The 19,023-nt window shown below is 50.4% G+C and overlaps 3 pseudogenes; all 3 read left to right on the top strand.

Annotated features, from left to right (window-relative positions):
- The first annotated feature begins 5,187 nt into the window (after positions 1-5,187).
- On the top strand, positions 5,188-5,843 carry LOC144160066 (E3 ubiquitin-protein ligase MARCHF8-like; annotated as a pseudogene).
- A 4,800-nt stretch (positions 5,844-10,643) lies between these two features.
- Positions 10,644-11,314, top strand: LOC144160065 (E3 ubiquitin-protein ligase MARCHF8 pseudogene; annotated as a pseudogene).
- Positions 11,315-14,738: 3,424 nt separating this feature from the next.
- Positions 14,739-15,425, top strand: LOC144160064 (E3 ubiquitin-protein ligase MARCHF8-like; annotated as a pseudogene).
- The last annotated feature ends 3,598 nt before the right edge of the window (positions 15,426-19,023 follow it).

Genomic DNA, 19,023 nt, shown 5'->3' with positions numbered 1-19,023 from the left:
CCCTTACCTGTCCCGACTACACAAACTTTATCCAATCCAATACCCGAAGCTGTGCCTCAAGTGCAACCAAGTAGCCACCCTCTACCGTAATACGGCAGCAAGGTGCCACAAAATTAAAAAAACACCCTCTTACAGAGGAGGAGTGGAGTGAGGCACTGTCTAGCGCCAACTACGAAGAGCAGTGCCGAACGATCGCCAGAGCAGCCACCGGCGCCCTGGAGACTGGAGCCCTGGACTAGGCGCACCCACCACATCGCAATACCCAGTGAACATATTACAGTTATTTCTCTCTCTCTCTCTCATCCCCACAAAAACATGCCACATGACATATACACATGAGGGATCGTGCAAGAACAGCAATACCTTACTAGGAAACCTACAAATTTCACATTTATTACTAAATATAGAAGCTTTGGGTGATATTCCCCAGTTACGATACATGCTCAAGCTTCGGATCGTCTTTAGCATTTTAATATGACAATTTCAAGACATAACACATGGGTATTGTTGTTGGAAGGTTGTGATCGCATGTATGTTCGCCTCAGCCATCGCTGCGAGTAGTGTCACCTTGGTGAGTCTTCTGCGAATTCTTTTTCTAAAGGAGAACATGAGTTGGAAGTTTTCTATATATAAATATAAACCATGCGTTTGATGCTTGCATGGGACAACTGATGTCTTCTCGGGCCGCTCGTGAGACAAAGCCAAAAACTAATCTCAGCCGAGAAGTTTGTAGGCCAACCGAATGAAATCAGGCTGTATAGGTAAGACCTATCTAGTACCTTGTTGCCGAACGCATCGAACTCACAAGGGGCGTGTGCTGATCAACGACGAGCATTGATCTCGAGAGGCCCATGCATCGGCCTAGGCTCCTTTCAGAAATCGTGCGCACGATTCGGGCGACAACACATCGGTGGGAACGACCGGACAACAACGGCCGTTCAACTCGAGACCGTAATAAGACATTGTTGCCGGGATGAGGACACGACATGATTGTCTGTTCAGAGCGCAGAGATGCTTTGTCGAGCGGCGCATTATGAACGAGACCGGCGGTGACCGGTCCGAGTCCGCCGCGTTCCCAGGACAGGGCGCGCGGAATCGCATGTCGTCAGCGTGGGGAGAGAGAGAGGGAGAGAGATGGAGAAAGCAGTCCGCATCCTCTCTGGTAGAGCGAGAAGCACGGAACGGGAAGAGGCCGCAGCGAGTCGGAAAACGCCGCCTCCACCGGGCGGTTGCACTTGCGCTTGCCACCCGCTTCTGTGGCTTGCGCTGTCGCGCACCGCGCTGAGAAGAAGCTGGAGAACGACATCTGTGGAGTTGCGTACCGTATTTATCAGGATATAGTTAACCGTACATGTAAGTCGAAACACTAAGTTAAGGGCCTAGGTAACGACAAAAATACTGGCCCTGTCATTTGAGGACTTCATGAAAATTTCTCGTTAATAGCAATTATAAGTCACATTTGTAGGCGAAGCCGTGTGTCGACATTTCAGCGCACGTTGAAGATTCCCAGGTGGTCGAAATTAATCCGTAGGCTTCCCGTAAGGCGCGCCTTACGTGACGCTTCGGCCAAGTGAAGCTTCGGCGCGTAAAACACCCAGAATGTCCCTGTAGGTCCCTAAATGTCCCACAATGTCCCAGAATGTCCCTGTAGGTGGATCCCTGTAGTTTTGCCATTCTCTTAAAAAAGACAGAGCTTGTTGCTGTTCTGCCTCGCGGATATCCGTCAAGGAGCATACGCAGAAACAGGAGTCCCACGAAACATTTATTCCCGGCTCGCAATAGTATAGGACATGTGACGGTCGACCAGTGCCAAAGACGATCCCCTAAGCCCTGAAGGTTCTCGCAGAAAATTAACGGGTGGCAGGACTCTGGTAGCAGCTCCTTCTCCGCGCAGGTGGTAACCCGACCGCTCTTCAGCAGCGTGGCTGAAAAAAAGCTCGCAGAGAAGCCATTTAAATGCCTTCGTCCGAACCAGTGCGCACCGCTCCGCGAACTGCGGATGAGTGCCATGGCAGTAGCTGGCGATTACGAGACAAGCGCAACAATCATGCGCTCGGGTACAGTCGGCAAACCCCCAGTGTGTTTTAACGAGTGCCAAAACGCTGTCAATTTAAAGCGAAGCTTTCTACCACTACCCCCAAGGGTTCTGCCGCGACCGTTGGTGTCAATAGAAAACTCCCGAGAACAAATAAGAGAAGTTCCTGGCACCGTCAGGAATCGCACATGCAACGAATAGAGAAACGGAGCGAGAGCCCGTTGTCTTACCAAATGGGCTACGAGCCCATGCGAAGACGGGGGAGACAGACGGTGCACTCACCGAGCACATCTGGGGGTTTAGCCCCTGCGTTCTCGCTGAATGTCACGTGATAGCGTCACGCGACCTTTCGTGCGGCTATGAGCTCTGCCCACGGCACGTGTAGCGGCCGTGTGCGCGCCTTGCGCATGCGCTAGGAGTTATAAAAATTAAATTAAGCTGACATCAACGTATGGCATCGCACGTCTCCTCCGTCTCTGCTGCCGATCTCGTCGCCTCCGTCGGCGTCGGCGGAGACGGAAAAGAAGTGCCATCGTATAACAACGGGTTTGAGCTTTCTTTAATTTTATATATAAAAAGAGTTTCCACTCAAGTGATTCACGAATACAACTGAAACAACCGCAGTTCATGAATTATACATTGATTTAACCTTAGCAAAGAATATCTCTTTGAACTAACAAAGGTTGTAGATAAGTGCATTTCACGTGTCCCTGGTTTCACTTTTTCTACAGTCACGTGCGCGAATTCAAGTGACGTCGCATGGGTAATCGTTGTGGGTGTCGTTTAGAGCTTCGGTTTCCAACCACCTTCACAAGGTGGATTAGCGCGCATTTTTTTTTTTTTTTGAGAGAGAGAGAGAGAGACTTTTATCGCAGTTGAAAGTGAAGTGAGCCTACCTCTGGCACGGCCGCTGGATGAGAGCGCACACGTCAGTGCACCTTTCATCCAGCGGCCGTGCCTGTGGTCGGGGTTTTCAGTCCAAGACTCCGCTGGTACGGCCGGGGCTTTCTTCGCCCTTTCCACTAGCAAAAGCTGCGTTTCAGGACAGGAGCTGGGCAGCGTACTCTCCAATTGTGCTGTTCTTCGCCCAGGGCTATGTACATCATTCTTTGATACGTAGTACTTGGGTTTTTTTTATTACGGAAGTTTGGTAATCAGCCTAAAACTATGTATACATTTAAACTCCGGATTCCCGAAGAAACTGGAGGATTGGGCCGTGATGCGGGCCCTGTGTCTATGAGGCGAAGTCCGGGGGACGGCCGGGGCGTGGGCCGCAGGAGGCGAGGTGCACGAGGCGTAGTCTTTGTAGGGCAGGGCAACTCCACAACAAATGCTCTGCTGTAGCCTTCTACTCAACAGGAGCGGGTCAGAGCGGGCACGTCGAATCAAACGGGGCGTGGTTGTTGATCGAGCCAAGCAGCAGCGGTACGAATTCAAACAGCCCTCTGCGATAAGTGAGCGCCTTCCTTTGCGCATCAGGCGGGTGATTTTCAATTTAAAAAACCCCGTGAACAACCAAGGGTGTACTGAAGTATGCCTTCCACTAGACATCCCATGGATTATTTTTTTCAATGACAGCGGATCACCTGGGATCCGCTGTCAGTGTGGCACGCCGACAGAACGGCCTTGTAAAATCCCGCTAAACTTGGCCTCACCCCTGGAAACTTAGCCTAGCCTACCAATGACATCACAAAACCTAACAGAACTTAGCAGCGCCTAGCAAAACCTAGCAAAATTTAGCAAAACCGGAAGAAGATAGGTCTACGCCCTGCCCCACTGTTTCTCCAGCCTGGACCACTAGTACAAGCTGCGCCAATTGTTTGTCTGTAATAATGCTGGAAAACTGCATAGAAAGCGTTTCTAACCACTTCATTTGACCTGCTGTTCCTTGGAAGAGCAGCGTTCTACGAGCGGTTGTCGAGGTTTCCCTGATGGCTTCGACGCTGCCTGGCAGCTTCTCAAATGGGAACAAGCTACCATCTTCACTAAACTTGTAACCACCAGCAGCGACGTGAACCAACATCCTCGTGCCTGTAATAAGGTGTAGTCCAACCACCATTTAGACTAACACGTTCGGGAGGTGCAAAAACTGTTGCCATTTCGCCCGCCCTCCAGTGCGAGACGCGAACGTACAGAGCTTTTCTTTTGCGCTGATAACTTCCTACTCCTACGTTCCCCACTTGTAAGCGTGAGGTTCGCCTGTTTTTGGCTGCCTGGCGGGCTGGAATGTCATTGGCCTTCCATGTTATTGACATGTTGGTTCCTTTTGCTTGTGTGTTGCTGACCCATTATCATCAAATCCTGCTGCTCCAGATGCCTCTGGTCTCGGGTCGAACTCGCACCCTGAGCATGAACACTTCAGGTCTTACTGAAAAAAAAAAAAACGTCTGCAAAATTAATTGGATGAACTTTTCTGAATTTCCTTTCGATGCGGCGCCTGTTCTCTTAATAAATGTTTACGTCCTAATGGTTTGACGACTTCTCCAGTGTACGATCCTCCTTACAAATCTAATCCCTACAACATTTCTTGATTATCCGCCGCCGTTTCTCTAATTTACGAACCATACTACTAGAGACTCGCGTGCGACGCATAGGGCTGCAATTTACTTTTCTTGTGCTTTTCCAAATGCCATACAGATGATGATAATGAATATAATGATTCTGAAGAAGATGATAAAGCTGATTATAACAACTTTATTTTGCCCAAAACGGTGTTCTGCATACATTTTAGAGTAGGCTGGTGGGAAAGCAACCTGCCCGATTACGGCCACGTTTCTTTCCCCTCAATATTCGTTCACCGTTTTGCTTTTCTTCGACATCCAGACCAGTCCTTTCCGTCTGTTCTCCGGTTCCGTGTTGTTTAATCGGATTCCTATAAGAGACAAAACCAAATTATTATTATTATCAGAATTTTTTAGGGGCTATGGACCATTTTCTATGACCCATCATCATCATCATATTCGTAGTCGTCGTCGTCGTCATCAGCATCATCATCATAACCTGCACGAGCTCTGGATCGAAACCTTGCTCGCAATTTGCTCGGGGAGGCAAGAGCGACGTGGCAGAGCATGTTCATCGAACGGCGACTTCGCCGCGACTGTTTCAAGGCGAGCAACACGGGGCATCCAGCGCTGGGGTGTTCCCCGAAAGGGATGCGCAAGCCGCCTCTTCCAGTGTCCGATTCGTCAACAGTGCAGCAGCAGCCGCGGCCCTCATCGCAGCCCTCCAACGGCCAGACGAACGGCGACATGCCACGCACCGGCTACTACGGGACGGATGCGGCGATCCCTTTCATCCCGCCTTGCTACGGTGCGGGCAGCCTGCGCGACGGGCACCAGGCCCGCCTGCAGGAGAGGATCAAATCGCTTAACACCCGACGCTGCGAGCTGTGCAAGTTCAGCTTCATCATGCACGCAGAGGGAAAGTGGGGGAAGCTGGAGATGTCCTCAGCGGAGCAGCCCAAACTTCCCTGGCCCGTTGCCTGCCACGTGATGGCCATCACGCGCGTGGTCCGGTCGCTGTACATGCTCGTCGACCAAGCGGCCGAAGAGATGCGAGAGGGCAACCGGGACTGACCCTTCTGGACCAAGCTCATCGTGGTCGCCATCGGCTTCTCGGGTGACCTCGTCTTCATGTGCGTGAGGTGCAAAATGGACATGTTGCGGCTGGAGGGTCTTCAGGGCCATCCATGCAGGTCCAAGACGCGCTGTTGCTGGACAAGGGCGCCGCACTGCCCACAGCCAGCGACCTCTCGCCGCTGGTTGTAGTTCAGGTGTGGCAGGCAGCTGGTGCCTCCAGCAGCTCGTAGCTGGACTATATTTGGTTGAAGAAATCTTTGTTTTGACCTGTTTTCTCGACATTTGATTTGCCTCTGGCCACATTAAAAACGATCTCGGTGTTTTTCAACCACTGGAACCTGGATGGACGCTTTCATTTCTTTTTTGGCCCAGTTTCGCGTCTACTCTAGCTGTTCTCCCTTGCCGCTGTTCGACAAAGAGCGTACGCTAAAGCAAGCTTCCCACGAAACGTTTATACTGGGCTCACGTCAGCTGAGGCCGTGTAGTGGTATAATACGGCCACAGACGATACTCCAAGACCAGGAGGTCCTTGCACGAGAGCCGTCGGTGGCATTGCTTTGGTGGTGACGGCCAAAGCCATGCCACCCGCAGGTACAGACTGGACGCGCTTTCAAGGAAGGTTGGGCGCACTTTTAGCTTTCGCGCTTCTCTTAACTTCTAAGGAAGGGATGGTAATTTTTTTTCTGGAATTCTCCAGGTAATCCAAATTATACTGGAGCACCCAGCAAGGCCCGCCTAATAGCCGAGCTGTAGATTCGGCGCGTAAAACCCCCAAACTGTCTTTGGTTTATTTTTTGTTATAGGTGAATCCCAGTAGTTCTGGCATTCTTTTAAAAAAGATGCAGCTTGTCGTAGTTGTGCCTTGCGCATATCTGCAAAGGAGCATACGCTAAGGCAAGGTTCCCACGAACCGTTTATTCCTGGCTCACACAAGCTGAAGCCATGCAACGGTAGATAAGCTGCTTATACGATCCTCTAAGACGTGAAGGTCCTTGCAGAAGTATCGCGGGTGGCAGGGCTCCGGTCGTAGCTCGTACTCCGCGCAGGTGGTAGCCCGACCGCTCTTCTGCAGCGCGCCTCAAAAAAGCCCGCAGAGAAGCCATTTAAATGCCTTTGCCCAAACCAGTGAGCACCGCTCTGCGCACTGTGGATGAGCATCTTGGCAGTTGAAAGCTGACGATTGAAGAGAGAAAGAGAGAGAGAAAGCTCTTTTTTAGAGGAAAGCAGAGAGGTCTGCCGGCATGTTAACGCCGACATGCTACTCTGCGGGGTACGGGAGGAGGGAAAAAAAGTTGCAATAGGAAGAAAGGTGGAAGAGAGAGAAGAAAGGAGAAAATAAAAGAAGTGAAAAAAAAGGAGGAAGCGTGTGCGTTGGGGTCCGTCAGTGCGACACGTGAAAAGTCTATGGGCGGTTGTACAGTGCAAGAATGGTCTGGTCCTATATCAGCTCAGCGACGCCGATGTCATTGAGATATTCAAATAATGCGGTTAGCACTTTACGCTGAGAGGAGGGAGATGGCCATGGTCCCAGAAGTGCTTTTAAAGTCAAGGAACTGTGGTTGAGGCACTCGATCTTCTGTGCGAGGTTGTTTCTTGCTTGATAGTATGTAGGACACTCCAGTAAAATGTGCTCGACGGTTTCTGGTGAACCGCAGTTGTCACAATAGGGGTTCGAGGTTAGGCCAAGGTGATAGCGGTAGGTATGTGTTAGCGCCACGTTGAGACGTAAGCGATGGAGCAAAGTCTCTAGCCGACGTGGAAGTCGCTCCGGTAACCTCAGTGCCAAAGTTGGGTCGACATGATGCAGGAATGGGTGCTGGTTTTCCGGGAGAGACCAGAAGGTGCTTCTTTCCCTGAAAACAAGCTCCTTTGCTAGCCTAGAGGCATCTTGCTTAGTGAAGAAAATGTTCCTCACGTTCCGAAGTTGCAATCCTCTCTTGGCAGCCTCATCTGCTTTTTCATTGCCTATGATGCCGCAGTGGGCAGGGATCCACTGCAGTATTACGCGGTGTCCGGCGACACAAACTAGATAATTTAGGTAAGAGACATCGCGGGATATATGTTCGTGAATGCTGAAGCAGCTGGCACGTCGAAGAGTTTGCAGTGCTGCCTTCGAATCCGTAAAGATTCCCCACTGTGCTGGCTGCTGGCGGAGAATGTAGCGAAGTGCTTGTTTGATGGCATGAAGCTCAGCAGATGTAGATGATGTTGGGCGCTCAAGACGGTATGAGAGTGCTTGGCCGGTGGATGTAATGAAGAACCCAGAAGAACTGCAGTCAGGCGTAGATCAGTAAAAATGAGGCATAGGCTGCACGCAAAATCCAAGTTCTTGGCAGGTATTGTACGATGCAACAAAATTTCGAGCTTCGCAGAAACTCTAAATACTATAAACATCTCTGTACCTACCCAACGACGACAACTCATGTCATCTGATTTCCCGCCTTGGACTCTATCACCCCTATGGATAAAATTAAACATACCTGGACTCACATAAAAAAAAGTTATGCCTCAGATATGCCTCCTTCAACTAACACATGCCCATATAAGTGACCAATACTCTCGTATGACGATTGAAAGCTGCGCGGAACAACCATGCGCTCGGGTACAATCGGCAAATCCGCAATGTGTTCTTCAAACGAGTGCCAAAACGCAGTCACTTCGTCCAAGTGCCGCGGAGAAATGTGTGCTTTGCGCCGCCCAGACGTATGTCAATCATTCTTTGATACGTACTTTGGTTGTTTCTAAAGCCAAACGGCACCCGTACGAATTAAAACAGTCCTCTGCGATGAGTGAACGCCGTCCTTTGACCGCGAGGCGTGTGCATTTCAATTGACAAAAGCCCGTGAACCATGAAGGGTGCACTGATGTATGCCTTGTACCAGACCTCGCATGGATTACTTCTTTAATAGCCAGATCAAAACAGACGTCTGTCAGAGTCATTGCGTTCAGTTTCTGGTAATGCATGCAAAAACGTGTTGACCCGTACCAATCTCCCTTTTCTACGAACACATTGTCTTGAGTGTCGTCCCACGGCACTACAGCCCAGCGCTGCAGCCTTGGCTGGAGTGCCGTCCGACGATATTTAAATATTTACGCCATGACTGACACAGCGCAGAGCATCTGACGTTGTGGTGTGGAGGTTCAGTCTTAACTATCAGACACCGAGGCCTCCCGTTCGAGCCCACCTCTTCTTTCCTTTATTTGTTTTTCGCCTGTAGTTTTAAATATAATTGTTATAGTTTGGGTTGGTTTTTGGTGTTTTAAATGATTGGTTTCTGTTCGTTAAGGCACGTTAAGTAAGGTTTTGTTACGTTACGTCAGGGAGAGCGAAGTAGTGCGCCACGCTGGGGTTTTTTTAACAAAACGCTAGTGGACGTCGCGTTAGTGGAATGGCTTACTGTACCGTCGGGTGACGTCTAGTTATAGCCATCTATCAAAACTATTGGAATATCCAACGGGCGGACAGTGCTAGTTTCCAATGTTTTATAAAATGCTTCGTGTGTGCTCTTGCTGTCGTCCTGTCGTCCTGTCGTTTGCGCTGTGGTTCAACATGTATCACCAATTCACCCAAATTTTCCTGCTGCTAAGCTTTATCCAATGTTTCATCAGCGCCTTCACTATCCGACTGCTCAGCGTCCTTGGAGAATGTCACCAATGTCCTCCAGTCCCGGTTTCAGCACCATGGTCTAAGATTTTGTTTCGCCAGATTTTTTCTGCAATAACGCTGGCAAAGTGCATAAAAACGTTTCTAGCCGCTTCCTCTGACATACTGTTCCTTCGAAGCTCCGCAGCTGTTGCGGTAGAGACTCCTGCAGCGTTGCCCAAACGGCGGTCGAGGTTTCCTTGGTGGCTGGGGCGATGTCGGGCAGCTTCGCAAAGGGACCAAGTTGCCATCTGCGCCAAGCTTGTAACCGCCAGCAGCGACCTCACGAAACGTCTTCGTGCCTGCAATAAAGTCTCGTCCCAAGGTAATTTCGACTAACATCTCCTGAAGGCGCAAGAAATTTTGGTGTTTCACAGTGCCCTCCAGTGCGAGACACAAAGGTAAGGCGCTTTTCTTCTACGCTGAGAACTTTCTACTCTTACGTCCCCACCTATGTGCGCCAGATCCACTTTGTTTGCCTACCTGGCCACTGTGGAAGATCTCTGCAGACACTTTGGCTGGAATGGCCTATGGCCTTTCGTGTTACTCAGAGCCTTCTTTCCTTTCCTTGCGTGTTGCTGTCCCGTAATTGTCAATTTCTGTTGGCCTAGATGGCTCTAATCCCGGCTCGAGCACGTGCCTTGAGCTTGAACACTTCAGGTTTTACCGGAAAATAAATGTCTGCCATACCTATTTCTGTTAACTGTTCTTGACCTCCTTTTGATTGGGTGTCTTTTACTTTATTCAATACCTACGTCGCCAAGGTCTGAATAACGCTTCCCTGTGCTCTCCTGCTAAGAATTTGAATCCGTACAAGATTTCTCAATTTCCAGAGGCCGGTTCTTCAATATGTAAAGCAGACGACTAGAGGCTCCCGTGCGGCGCATAGGGCTGCGATTGACTCTTCCTGTGGTTCTGTCTTTCGGAACACAGAGTGCCAGCTGCCACATCGGTGATACCCAAAACTGTGCCGCATGTATTTTGGAGATGACTGGTGTGCCGTGTTCGGCCTATAACAGTCAGGTTTCTTTACCCCCGTACAGCCTTTTTTTGCTTTTCTGCAGTATTCAGACTAGTCATTTCCTTCCGTGTTTGTTGATGTTTAATTAGATTCCTATAATAGACAACACCAAATTATTGTTACCCAAATTCCTGAGGGGCTATGCACCGTTTTCAATGACCCATCATCATCATCGTCGTCGTCCTAGTCGTTGTCGTCATCAGCATCATCATCACCACCTGCACGAGCTGTGGAACGCTTGCTCGCAACTTGCTCGGGGAGGCAAGAGCGACGTGGCAGAGTATGTTCATCGCACGGCGACTTCGCCGCGACTGTTTCAAGGCGAGGAGCACGGAGCATCCAGCGGTGGGATGTTCCCCGGAAGGCATGTGCCAGCAGCCTCTTCCAACGTCCGAGGCACCAACAGTACAGCAGCAGCTGAGACCCTCATCGCAGCCCTCCAACGGCCAGACGAACGGCGACATGCCCAGCACCTGCTACTACGGGACGGATGCGGCGAACCCTTTCATCCCGCCTTGCTACGGTGCGGACAGCCTGCGCTACAACCACCAGGCCTGCCTGCAGGAGAGGATCAAATCGCTTAACACCCGACGCTGCGATCTGTGCAAGTTCAGCTTCACCATGCACGCAGATGTCAAGTGGGGCAAGCTGGAGATGTCCTCAGTGGAGCAGCGCAAGGTACTCTGCCCCGTCGCCTTCCACGTGATGGCCATCACGTGCGTGGTCTGGTCGCTGTACGTGCTCGTCGACCAAGTGGCCCAAGAGATGCGAGAGGGCAACCTGGACTGACCCTTCTGGACCAAGCGCATCGTGGTCGCCATCGGCCTTGCGGGTGACCTCGTCTTCTCGTGCGTGCAGTGCAAAATTGACACACTGCGCCTGGAGGGCCTTCAACAGTGGCCATTGACGTCCAAGCCACGATTGTGCTGGACCTGGGCCCCGCTCTGCCCACAGCCACCGACATCTCGCCGCTGGGTGTAGTCCAGGTGTGGCATGAAGCTGGTGACTTCAGCAGCGCGTTACTGGACTCTATTTAGTTAAATAAATATATTTTGATGTATTTTCTCGACGTTTGACATATCCATGGCCGCATTAAAAACAATCTCCGTGTTTTTCCACCACTGGAACCTGGCTGGACGCTTTCATTTCTTTATTGCCCTAGTTTCGCCTCTGCTGTAGCTGTTATGCCTTGCCGCTGTTCGACAAGAAGAGTACGCTGAAACAAGTTTTCCACGAAACTTTTATACCCGGCTCACAACAGCCGAGGCCGTGCGACGGTATAACGATCCCCCAAGACCAGGAGGTCCTTGCAGAAGAGACGTCGGTGGCATTGCTTTTGCGGTGACGGCCAAAGCCATGCCACCCGCAGGTAGAGACTGGACGCATTTTCAAGGAAGGTTGCGCGCACTTTTAGCTTTCGTGCTTCTCTCAACTTTTAAGGAAGGGATGGTAATTTTTTTTTTCTGAAAGTATCCAGGTAATCGAATTTAATCTGGAGCACCCAGTAAGGCCCGCCTAACTTCGGCGCGTAAAACATCCAAACTGTCATTGCTTTTTTTGCGGTAGGTGGAGCCCTATAGTCCGGGAATTCTTTTTAAAAAGATGCAGGTTTTCGCAGTTCTGCCTTGCGCATATTTATCAAAGAGCGTACGCTAAGGCAAGGTTCCCACGAACCATTTATTCCGGGCTCACAACAGCTGAGGCCATGCAGTAGTAGATGACGTCCACAGACGATACTCTAAGGCGTGAAGGTCCTTGCAGAAGTATCGCGGGTGGCAGGGCCACGGTCGTAGCTCCTTGTCCGCGCAGGTGGTAGCCTTACCGCTTTTTTACAGCGCGCCTGGAAAAAGCCCGAAGAGAAGCCAATTCAATGCATTTGTCCAAACCAGTGGACACCCCTCTGCGCACTGCGGATGAGCATCTTGGCAGTAGCTGACGATTGAAAGCTGCGCGGAGCAACCATGCGCTCGGGTACAATCGGCAAACCCGCAATGTGTTCTTCAAACGAGTGCCAAAACGCAGTCACTTCTTTCAAGTGCGACAGAGAAATTTGTGCTTCGCGTCGCCCAGAACTATGTCCATCATTCTTTGATATGTACTTTGGTTGTTGCTCGAGAGAGAGAGAGAATAAACTTTCTTTATTGAGAAAAAAAATAAAAAGGAAGTCTTGCTCGAGCCAAACAACACCCGTACGAGTTAAAACAGTCATTTGCGATAAGCGAGCACCATCCTTTGTCCATAAGGCGGGTGCATTTCAATTTACGAAACCCTGCGAACAATCAAGGGTGTACTGAACTATGCCATCCAACACATATCGCATGGATTATTTCCTTAATAGGCCGATCAGAGCACACGTCTGTTACAGTCATTGCGTTTGGTGTGCCGCAATGCACGCATATACATTTTGGCCCGTACCATATCATTTTCTTCGGGCGTAATATCTAGTGTGCCGTCAGACGGCACTACAGCTCAGCGCTGCTGCCTTGGCTGGAGTGCCGTCCGACGACATTCGAATTCTTACGCCAAGGCTGGCACAGCGCAGAGCTTCGGGCGTTGTGGTATGGACGTTCCGTCTTAACTTTCTGACACCAAGGCCGCCAGTTTGAATCCAGCTCTTGCCTAGTTTAATTTTTTTGCTCTTTAGTTATAAATATAATTTTTATGCTTTGGGTTCGGTTTTGCTGTTTTGAATTATTGGTTTCTGTTCGTTAGAGCATGTTAGGTCAGGTGTTGTTACGTTACTTTAGGGAAAGCGAAGTAGTGCGCCAGACGCTGGATTTGTTTTAACAAAACTCCCGTGGACGTCGCTTTAGTAGAGTCGCTTATAGTATCATCGGGTGGCGTCTAATTACAGCCACAATGAAAACTATTCGAAAATCCGACGGAGGGATAGTTACAGTTTCCGACATTTTATCCAATGCTTCGTGTGTCCTGTGGCTGTCGTCCTGTCGTCTTGTCGTTTGCGCTGTGGTTCAACATGCATCACCAATTCGCCCAAATTTTCCTGTTGCTAAGATCCAATGCCTTATCAGCGCCTTCACTTTGCGATTGCTCTGCGTCCTTGGAAAATGCCACCAATGTCCTCCAGTCCCGGTTTCAGCAGGGTGGTATAAGATTTGCAATTGTTTCGCCAGATTTTTTTCTGTAATAACGCTGGCAAACTTCATAAAAAAGCGTTTCTAGCCGCTTCCTCTGACCTGCTCTTCCTTCGAAGCTCCACAGCTGTTGCGGTAGAGGCTCCTGCAGCGTTGCCCAAACGGCGGTCGAGGTTTCCTTGGTGGCTGAGGCGCCGTCTGGCAGCTTCGCAAACGGGGCCAAGTTGTCATCTGCGCCCAGCTTGTAACCGCCAGCAGCGACGTCAAGAAACGTCTTCGTGCCTGCACTAAAGTCTCGTCCCAAGGTCATTTCGACTAACATCTCCTGAAGGCGCAAGAACTTTTGATGTTTCACAGTGCCCTCCAGTGCGAGACAGAAAGGTAAGGCGCTTTTCTTCTGCTCTGAGAATTTCCTATTCTTACGTCTTTATATATGTGCGCCAGATCCACTTTCTTTGCCTACTTGGCCATTGTGGAAGATCTCTGCAGACACTGGCTGGAATGGCCTATGGCCTTTCGTGTTACTCAGAGCCTTCTTTCCTTTCCTTGCATGTTTCTGTCCCGTAATCGTCAATTCCTGTTGGCCCAGATGGCTCTAATCTCGGCTCGAGCACGTACCTTGAGCTTGAACACTTCAGATTTTACTGGAAAATAAACGTCTGCCATACCTATTTCTGTTAACTGTTCTTGACCTCTTTTTGATTCTGTGTCCTTTACCTTAATATATACCTACGTCGCCAAGGTCTGAAGAACGCTTCGTTGTACACTCCTGCAGAGAAATTGAATCCGTACAAGATTTCTCAATTTCGAGAGGTCAGTTCTCCAATATGTAAAGCAGACGACCAGAGACTCCCCTGCGACGCATAATAATGCGATTTACTCTTTGTGTGCTTCTGTCGCTCGGGAGTACAGAGCTGCACCTGCCACATGGATAATGATGGTGATGATGATAATAACTTTATTTTGCCCGAAACAGTGTTCTGCATGTATTTTCGAGACGGCTGGTGTGCCGTGTTCGGCCTTCTACGGTAAGGTTTCTTTACCCCCGTACACCATTTTTTGCTTTTCTTAAACATTCAGACAATTCCTTTCCTTCCGTTCTCCGGTTCCGTGTTGTCGCATTCCATATAATAGACTAAACCAAATTGTTGTTACCCAATTGCTGAGGGGATATGCAACATTTTTATGGTCCATCATCATCATCATCATCATCATAATCGTCGTCGTCGTTTTCATCAGCATCATCATCACCATCCGCACGAGCTGTGGAACGCTTGCTCGCAGTTTGTTCGGGGAAGTCAGACCGACGTGGCAGAGCATGTTCATCGAACGGCGACTTCGCCGCAACTGTTCCACGACTAGCAGCATGGAGCATCCAGCGGTGAGGTCTTCCCCAGAAGAGCTGTGCCAGCAGCCTCCCCCAGCGCCCGAGTCGCCAACAGTTCAGCAGCAGCTGAGGCCCTCATCGCAGCCCTCCAACGGCCAGACGAACAGCGACATGCCCAGCACCTGCTACTACTGGACGGATGCGGCGAACTCTTTCATCCCGCCTTCCTACGTTGCGGGCAGCCTGCGTGACGTGCACCAGGCCCGCCTGCAGGAGAGGATCAAATCGCTTAACACCCGACGCTGCGAGCTGTGCAAGTTCAGCTTCATCGTGCGCGCAGAGGTCAAGTGGGGGAAGCTGGAGATTTCCTCAGTGGAGCAGCGCAAGGTACTCTGCCCCGTCGCCTTCCACGTGGTGGCCATCACGTGCGTGGTCCGGTCGCTGTACGTGCTCGTCGACCAAGCGGCCCAAGAGATGCGAGAGGGAAACCGGGACTGATCCTTCCGGACCAAGCTCATCGCGGTCGCCATCGGCTTCTCGGGTGACCTCGTCTCCACGTGCGTGCAGTGCAAATCGACACACTGCGCCTGGAGGGCCGTCAGGACCATCCAGATCTAAGACGCGCTGGTGCTGGACAAGGGCGCTGCGCTGCCCACAGCCATCGACCTTTCGCCGCTGGTTGTAGTTCAGGTGTGGCAGGCAGCTGGTGCCTTCAGCAGCTCGTAACTGGACTCTATTTATTTAAAGAAATCTTTATTTCCACCTGTTTTCTCGACGTTTGATATGCCCGTGGCCGCATTAAAGACAATCTCGGTGTTTTTCAACCACTGGAATCTGGCTGGACGCTTTCATTTCTTTATTGCCTATGTTTCACCTCTACTGTAGCTGTTCTGCCTTGCCGCTGTTCGACAAGGAGCGTACGCTGAAGCAAGGTTTCCACGAAACCTTTATACCCGGCTCACAACAGCTGAGGTCGCGCGACGATATAACGATCTCCCAAGACCAGGAGGTCCTTGCAGGAGAGCCGTGGGTGACATTTCTTTGGTGGTGACGGCTAAAGCCATGCCACTTGCCGGTAGAGACTGGACGCATTTTCAGGGAAGGTTGGGCGCACTTTTAGCTTTCGTGCTTGTCTTAAGTTTTAAGGAAGGGATGGTAAATTTTTTTCTGAAAGTCTCCAAGTAATCGAATTTAATCTGGAGCACCCAGTAAGGCCCGCCAAACAGCCAAGCTGTAACTTCGGCACGTAAAACACCCAAACTGTCATTGCCTTTTTTGTTGTAGGTGGATCCATGTAGTTGTAGAATTCTTTTTAAAAAGATGCAGGTTGTCGCAGTCCTGCCTTGCGCATATTTATCAAAGAGCGTACGCTGAGGCAAGGTTCCCACGAAACATTTATCCCCGGCTCGCAACAGCTGAGCCATGCAATGGTGGATGACGTCCACAGACGATCCTCTAAGGCGTGAAGGTCCTTGCAGAAGTATCGCGCGTGGCAGGGCCACGGTCGTAGCTCCTTCTCCGCGCCGGTGGTAGCCCTGCCGCTCTTCTGCAGCGCGCCTAGAAAAAGCACGCAGAGAAGCCATTTCAATGCATTTGTCCAAACCAGTGGACAACGCTCTGTGCACTGCGGATGAGTGTCGTGGCAGTAGCTGGCGATTGAAAGCTGCGCGGAACAACCGTGCGTTCCGGTACAATCGGCAAATCCGCAATGTGTTCTTCAAACGAGTGCCAAAACGCAGTCACTTCTTTCAAGTGAGACAGAGAAATTTGTGCTTCGCGTCGCCCAGAACTATGTCCATCATTCTTTGATATGTACTTTGATTGTTGCTCGAGCTAAACAACACCCGTACGAGTTAAAGCAGTCATTTGCGATAAGCGAGCGCACTCCTTTGTCCATAAGGTGGGTGCATTTCAATTTACGAAACCCCGCGAACAATCAAGGGTGTACTGAACGTTGCTATCCAACAGACATTGCATGGATTATTTCTTTAATAGGCAGATCAGAACACACGTCTGTTACAGTCATTGCGTCTGGTTTGCCGTAATACACGCATATGCATGTTGACCCGTACCAATCTTCATTTTCTTCGGACGCAGTATCTAGAGTGCCGCCTGGCGACACTACAGCACAGCGCTGCAGCCTTGGCTGGAGTGCCGTCCGACGACATTGGAATATTTCCGCCAAAGCTGGCACAGCCAAGAGTTTCTGACGTTGTAGTATGGAGGTTCCGCCTTAACTTTCTGACGCCGAGGCCGGCCGTTCGAGACCAGCTCTTGCCTGTTTTTATTTTTTTCGTCTTTAGTTTTAAATATATTTTTTATGGTTCGGGTTGATTTTTGGTGTCTTAAATGATTGGTATGTGTTCGTTAGGGCACGTTAGGTAAGGTTTCGTTACGTTACGTTAGGGAGAACGAAGTAGTACGCCAGGCGCTCGATTTTTTTTGACAAAACTCCCTTGGACGTCGCTTTAGTAGAGTGGCTTATAGTACCGTCGGGGGACGTCTAGTTACAGCCACTATGAAAACTATTCGAAAATCCGACGGAGGGATAGTTACAGTTTCCGACATTTTATCCAATGCTTCGTGTGTCCTGTGGCTGTCGTCCTGTCGTCTTGTCGTTTGCGCTGTGGTTCAACATGCATCACCAATTCGCCCAAATTTTCCTGTTGCTAAGATCCAATGCCTCATCAGCGCCTCCACTTTGCGATTGCTCTGCGTCCTTGGAGAATGCCACCAATGTCTTCCAGTCCCGGTTTCAGCACGGTGGTATAAGATCTGCAAATGTTTCGCCAGATTTTTTTCTGTAATAATGCTGGCAAACTTCATAAAAGAGCGTTTCTAGCCGCTTCCTCTGACCTGCTGTGCCTTCGAAGCTCCACAGCTGTTGCGGTAGAGGCTCCTGCAGCGTTGTCCAAACGGTGGTCGAGGTTTCCTTGGTGGCTGGGGCGATGTCGGGCAGCTTCGCAAACGGGGCCAAGTTGCCATCTGCGCCAAGCTTGTAACCGCCAGCAGCGACGTCAAGAAACGTCTTCGTGCCTGCACTAAACTCTCGTCCCAAGGTCATTTCGACTAACATCTCCTGAAGGCGCAAGAACTTTTGATGTTTCACAGTGCCCTCCAGTGCGAGACACAAAGGTAAGGCGCTTTTCTTCTGCGCTGAGAACTTCCTATTCTTACGTCTTCATCTATGAGCGCCAGAACGCCACCGCAGTTGGGATGTTGCACTCACCGCTTGCGCTTGCACAGGTCCTGTTCGTGTGGATACTCGGTCATCCGTATGCATCATCACCGGCACCACTGCTTGGTTGTCGACTGGGCGGATGGTGCGACTTCAAGGATACAAGCGCCGAGCCACGGACCATAACAAGCGGACGAGATCCACCAGATGGCGTGCCAACAAGCGTGATGGATTTTCGACCAGTCGGTTGGCAACCCGGAACCATGTCAGCTGACCCGGCTGCATTTAATCGCGCAACCTTCTTCGGCACTTCGGGCCACGCCACCGCAGTTGGGATGTTGCACTCACCGCTTGCGCTTGCACAGGTCCTGTTCGTGTGGATACTCGGTCATCCGTATGCATCATCACCGGCACCACTGCTTGGTTGTCGACTGGGCGGATGGTGCGACTTCAAGGATACAAGCGCCGAGCCACGGACCATAACAAGCGGACGAGATCCACCAGATGGCGTGCCAACAAGCGTGATGGATTTTCGACCAGTCGGTTGGCAACCCGGAACCATGTCAGCTGACCCGGCTGCATTTAATCGCGCAACCTTCTTCGGCACTTCGGGCCACGCCACCGCAGTTGGGATGTTGCACTCACCGCTTGCGCTTGCACAGGTTTGTTACCTTGAAACTTCATGTTACCGTAGCAACAATGTTTGCCTTATTGCGGTGTTGTGGCCCCATGACCTGTCCAACCGCTTCAAGGGGTTGGCACGTAGAGCAGTGTACTTTTGGCGCCTTTTGTTGCTTGGGGGCGACATCGAAACCAATCCGGGTCCCATGACCAAAGCGCAAGAGGAAAAACTTGATATGGTGTTCACTACTATGCAACGTTTGGAAGCAAGCAATGTTAACCTACTGGAATCGGTTAACAAAGTACTATGCACTCACATTGAACTTAAAAACAACATTGAATCGCTTACCAAACGCGTACACGAAATAGAAGGTAAATTAGAATCATTGACCACCCAGGCATCACTATCGACTCCGGATGCTAGTCTTACGAAAATGCAAAACCAAATCAAAGACTTAGAATCAAAGTGTTCATCAGGAGCTTCGACTCACCCTTCCAGCAGCAGCCAGCGTGACATTGCTTTAA

Source organism: Haemaphysalis longicornis, unplaced genomic scaffold (genome assembly GCF_048455015.1).
Source record: "Haemaphysalis longicornis isolate Haplotype H1 unplaced genomic scaffold, Haemaphysalis longicornis Haplotype H1 scaffold_10, whole genome shotgun sequence".
NCBI lineage: Eukaryota > Metazoa > Arthropoda > Arachnida > Ixodida > Ixodidae > Haemaphysalis > Haemaphysalis longicornis.
This window is presented reverse-complemented; position numbering and strand designations above follow the sequence as displayed.